Raw genomic sequence first — 6,640 nt, forward strand, 5'->3', positions numbered from 1 at the left:
CTGTATAGTATATATTGATGATGTTCTAGTTTTTTCAGAATCTATTGAACAACATTTCAAACACCTTAAAACTTTCTGCCATGTATCTAAGAAAAATGGTTTAGTCATATCAAAATCCAAGATTTCTCTATTTCAAACTCGAGTAAGATTTCTTGGCCACTACATATCAAAAGGAACAGCTACACCAATTGAAAGAGCCTTAACCTTTGCAACAAAATTTCCCGATAAAATCACAGATAAAACCCAACTCCAAAGATTTTTAAGAAGTCTCAAATATGTCCTAGACTTCTATCCAAACATCAATAGGATAGCCAAGCCCTTACATGACCGCCTTAAAACTAACCTCGTCTCTTGCTCATCTGAACATACCGAAATTGTTCAACAAATCAAAGCTCAGGTTCTAGAAATCCCTTGACTACACCCTGTTGATCCAAATGCTTCTGAAGTAGTTGAAATAGATGCTTCTGAGTTAGGATACGGCGGTATACTAAAACAAGTAGTCAATGGTAAAGAACAAATAGTCTAGTTTACATCTGCAAATTGGAATGATTATCAAAGAAATTATTCTACTATAAAAAAGGAAATACTTTCAATTTTTTTATGTATTACAAAATTTCAGAGTGATTTATTAAATCAAAAATTTCTCCTTAGAGTCGATTGTAAATCTGCAAAAGAGGTTTTACAAAAAGATGTCCAAAATATTGCATCAAAACAAATTTTCGCCAGATGGCAAGCATTATTAAGCATTTTTTATTTTGATATTGAACACATTAAGGGAGATATGAACTGTGTCCCTGATTTCCTGACCTGTGAGTTTCTACAAAACAGATAATCTCATGCCTCGAAAAGGCAGAGGTGGGGGAAAAGCCCCAGCCTTTCCCGGACAACTCTCGATCACTCAACAAAGCAAAGCGAGTCCTTCTACAGGAAAACCGATCACATCCTGGATCGATAAGGTAATTGCAGATGAAGAAGATAATAAATTATTTCTATCCCTTCAAACCATCAAAGCCCATGACCTCAACATCCAAAATCCCTCAACAGCCTCCCAAAGTTCTTCAGAAAAATCTATTAAAGTTATTCAACAAAACACTTCTCTCAGCCAACCTACAAATACTCCCTTTCAAACTACACAAATAGTCAGTTTTCAAAACCCAACCCTCTTAGTTCCTCAGAGACCTATGTCAAAATTAGAAATTGATACCCCAAAAATGCAAAACCAGGAGGTAGTGGTCAGCCAGTCAAACTTTTCAAAATCCAATTCTGATTATTATACCAAAAGAAACCATCAAAAAATAGTATCAGTCGAAAGGGGATTTAACAATAACGATGCCTCCCTAGCACTTTCAAATGTTTTCCCTAAAGGATCGATGTTCAAACCCTGGGATCTATCAAAAAATAATGACTATTATCAAGCCATTCTCTTGTCTACTGAATCAGTCACGTTCAAACATTTTTAAAACGCCCAGGATAGAGAACACTCAACGCCTTCATACATAACATGTCAAATACAAAAGGTCATCCACCCAAGTCAATGGGGCCAAGAACTCCACCGTCCAAAATTTTTTCCTTCAAACTTCAAAAGACAATTAAACCACTGCTCCTCATATTCCTACTGGGATTACCAGCAAGCATGGTATAATTAATTCTTTATTCAAAATCAGAAGAATAGTCATTCCTGGTTGTTTTATTTCAACACCAAAATCCAAGTTTAGGAACTCCCTGTTTGGTTCCTTCAATGGTGGGATTCCTTCGGAGCAATTGAAGAAATTCTTACTCCAAATGCATCTGAATGTCTAAAACTGTTCAAAACACACTTCAAACCCACATAATACGAAAGACGTTTTCCTCCTCTTTTAATGTTATGTTCAAATTTCTTTCTTCCATGGGTCTGTTCTTGGGAGTTTAAAATTCATTTCAACCAAATACAGTCCTGTATTGTTCGGTCCTTTAAAGTCAAATGATGGAGCAATTTCAAAGAAGACCAAAAGATTTCCAAAGAGATCATTCAAAAATGGTTATCAAGTCAAAATTTTATTACCAACAAAGAAGTTACCACTTTCTTTGCCCAAAAATCAAATGCCCAGGAATTATTAGCCCAAGAAAAAACCAGAAGCCAATACAAAGAATCCTTAATTCAACTCGCAAATTCAATTTATGATTCTGACGACGACAGCAGTCCGGTTCATTTAGGAGATGACAACGAAGATGACTGCCACGGGATATTTTCCCCTGTAGTTTCCACTGATTAAAATCTTAATAAAAAAAGAAAAAAAATAAATAAAACAAAAGAAAAAAAAGTCCAAAATACCCCCAAAAAATTTCATGCAAATTTACATCATTTCATATTGTTTAGTTTTCCTTTATTTCATTATTGTAATCAGTTTGTAAAGATACTTTTTTACTCCAAATTATTAGGGGTAAAACGGTAAAAAGTACTTAAAAAAAAGGACATTGTACATCATTTAAATTTAGTATCTAGTTTTCATTATATCAGCATTTCTCCGTAAATTAAGCAGAGGACACAAAAGAAGACAAAGAAGACACTTCCCACTGAGACTAACTCAGCATTATTTAAAAGAAGACAAAGATGACACAAAAGAAGATTCCCATTGAGACCAACTCAGCAATATTCTCCAAATAAAGCAACTTTCGGTGGAAGAGGAATCATACTCAAAATCCTGTGAAGAAGGCAGCCTCCCACTCAGGAAAGCAGCCCCTCCACTAAGAAAAAGAGGACCTCCCACTCAAGTCAAGCTGTACACTCAGGAAAGCAGAACTCCACTACAAGATAAAGAATGATGTTGTTTCAAGAAATTAGACTCCTCGTCCTTCTATAAATAAGAGGAAGAAGATAGGAATAAACACACTTGCAATTAGAGAGCAGATAATATACACATCTTGTACCAGTGATAGCAGTTCATATTTCCGAAGTTTATTCTCAAGTTTTCTCAAATTGTACACAAAGACTAGAAGATTGCTTTCAGTTATATAATCAAAAGCGTTTCCAAGTAATTTCAAATCCTATTCTTGTTCATATCATGTTTTAATATTTTGTTTTAATTCTTATATTTTGCCATGACTTAGTTATATAATATGCATACCATGTCTTAGTCTTACTATATTACTCTCCCTACTGTTTATATTAATATTTGTTGGTCCTATAACGTCATATATATGGTGGATACATTCAAATCCACCAGAAAGTTTTAAAGACTTGTGTTTTTATTACTTTGTGTTTTGATTCATTTTAACTTATCATTCAGCACTTTGAAAATCAAAACACTCACATATATTTTGAGTTAGAACATTTTAGAATTCAGAAAAAGTTTTACGAATTCCATTCAACCCCCCTTCTGTAATTCTTGTTGCATTGCTAGGGAATAACAATTGGTATCAGAGCAAGCTCTTGAAGAACAAAGAGTTTAAAGATCACAACAAACAGGAAGATGAACAAGAAGGATGTTGGAGTCAAGATTCCTTTTCTGGACAAAGATAATTACCATCACTGGAAGGTAAAGATGCATCTTCATTTACTTTCTCTTGTGCACCTAACTAAGTAGTAAGTTTTGTTAAATCTATTGCTTCTGGACTCAAATATATATATCAAGTCCCAACTCTCGGTAGCTCGGGCCTCCCAAGGCCTAAGGAATTTCCATCCAAAACTCACATACAACTAGTGTGCAAATCTGAAAAAATGAGGTGTCCTACTCTACACCTTTCCACCTTACTCCCACTTTAAAAGCAAGTAATCAACCTTTAACCAAGAAAACCTACTGTACTAATACCCTCAACTAATGCCTCAACAAGTGTGGAGATCATTCATATCCTAGATCACCATAATGCAAACAAATTACCAAAAATAACACAAGTTAGTAACCATCAAAATTCGACTTACCAAAGAAGATTATTTCTTACAAGTTCGACTTATAACACTTAGCCAACAACAATTATCATGCACACTAACTTACCTTAGCTAATTTTAATAAAACACAAGGTAACAACTCTTATTATGCACAATCAAATTCGAAAATCATGAGTTAAAACCATACATGCATGCCTTCGAATATATTAGCAAAGATACCATAGTTTTTCATCAAAATCTCATTATAAAAATCAACATGCAAGCCTAATACTAGCGATATCTAGAATGATCACTAACATGCAAATATTTTTATCAAGTTTTCCTTACAAAATACATGTTACTAGCACATAAATATACTAGAATCAAGTAAAACAACAAGAAACCATCCATTCGGCTCATAGCAAGCCATTTCCGAATGGACTGGAGTGAAAAAAACACTTGCACAAGTGTGAAACACTGATGCCTAGTCATTTTCAGCCCCCAAAGTAATGTATCTCATGGTGAAAACCTTGGATTCACAAGAATCAAAGGTGTTATCTTGAGTTTAAACAAAAACACAACCATGCAACCATTAAACATCAACTTCTAAACATAAAAGCTTTGTGTAGTGTATAAAATAAGTATAGGGAGTGAGATTACAATAAAAGAAGGTGAATGATTGAATGAAAATGGAAGGAGATGCTGGTGGTGGTTCGACCGAGAGGGAGGGAGAAGAGAGGAGGGATAGTGGAGTGTGTGAGGTGAGTTTGAGTGTTGGAGTGGTCTTTGATTATTTCTTTTTGCTTTATCCACATGCAAAGAGTTAGTGGACATTGTATTTACCAAACTATCCCTTTCCCACTACTAATCATGATTTGCATGCATGGTCATTTGAGTAATTTGGCTAGTGGAAAAATGGTTAGTGGGGTTGGAAATTCAAATTTTGTCTTTGTCTTTGTATTGGGAGTAGTATGCATGCATGGGCAATGGAGTAATTTACTAATGAATATTCAAATAAATTACAAAGAATAAATTTTATAAATAAAAATATAACTCTATAAATTACAAGAGTGGTATCATAAAATAGCTTAGAATTTTAAAAAATTTATAAGATCACTTTTGAAATTTATTGATAAAAATATTTTTAAAACGATTTTTCTCTAATAATGAAATAAAATTTATAAATCACAAAAAAATAATATATCTCTTACTTTCTAAATTCTTAAATAATTTAACACAATTATTATGCATCAATCCAATCACACAAGCATATATTCTTAAAATTTTATAAATGACTCAATTATAATTATAAAATACTCAATTAAAAATTAAATGAAATACCGGTTGTAACAGAAATGCGGAGCCCAAGGTTTATTGGAACGGTTGAAATCTTTAAAGGACTAAGAAATTTGGCTTACGAATTATCACTATCCACAAACAGTCGACAAGTCCATAACGAGTACCACGAATCGATGCAAACCATGCAAACTAATTAGCACAAAATGCAATCAGTGGAGAACAAGGATAATATTCTGCTATACGACTGATCATCATATAATAGGGGCTCTGGTAAATGTCATATTCTTCCAATTAGAATTGAGATGCAATATCGTAATCTAAGCCTTAGGTGATGGGTTTACTATAAAGGTATTCGCAGTATTAAATGAGTCAATCAAAGACATTATTTCGAAAGAGGTGTGTATCACAAGGAAAAATACTTTTAAATAAACATATATTCTTATACGGATTAATATGATTTCTTTAACAGTCTTTTCATATTATTGATTATTACGGCTGAGCATTATTGCTCATTCATACTTTCTTTTAAATGTCACAACACAACAGATAACCAGTATGCCAGTGAGGATTTAGTTGCTTACAATCGCGGGGAGAAGTCCTTGCAGCTTTGTGTCTGAAAGGCCAGAGCATTGAGATATGTTTCAGATATTTGTAAGATTATTGTAACTCCATGTAGAGGTTACGAATAATAGTTCGAGATCCTGTACATTTGAGTTATAATAAAAGAAGGTACATTTTGTACATCATTTTTAAGATTAGAACTTGTGTGAGAGAGGTATTAGGGGTCTGTATTGTGAGTTGTTGAATTATTAAAGTAATACATGTTTTAAATGATTGAATGAGGGCATGACAACTCAAATTTCTGATCCCGGATTTGGGACCGTTACAGTTTCTCACTGCCATTGAGTCGTCTCTTTACTTCTATTTTAAATTTCTTTTTATCTAGAAATTTTAACCCAACTTCCCACTCTTTGTCTTTAGCAGGTGTAGCACTATTAAATATCTTTTTAATATTCCCTACTTTTCTTTTTAGTGGTGGTTGAGCATAACACACTTCATCATCCTCATCATCTTCACTGTACATATCATTAGAGCAACTCCAAAGGCCTCCAACTTACATGATGATATATGAATTATCCACTTTTCACTCGTTTCTTCAATCAATTTAAACTCTTTGATCTAATCCTCTATTTCGCCCTTTGCTTCTCGATACCGCTACTTGATAATTAGAACTTTAGTTAAGATTTATTTTGATATTGGGTTGGGCTTTTAAATAATATCGGGTCAGTTAAATGGAGTGGATTGTTGTAGATATGGGTTAAGAAATGATGTGGAAGCTCACTTGTCATGACTTAACGGGTTTCTGTTAAAGGTTAAAGTCATTTAACTGCAATGAAATCTTAAAATATGTATGATTATTTGATGCAAATCTTATTTAGCTTCAAGTACTCAATTGCAAGTTTTTTCACTTCAATGACCTACCTGCAAATTACGCCT

This window comes from Apium graveolens, chromosome 11 (genome assembly GCF_009905375.1).
Source record: "Apium graveolens cultivar Ventura chromosome 11, ASM990537v1, whole genome shotgun sequence".
Taxonomy (NCBI): Eukaryota; Viridiplantae; Streptophyta; class Magnoliopsida; order Apiales; family Apiaceae; genus Apium; species Apium graveolens.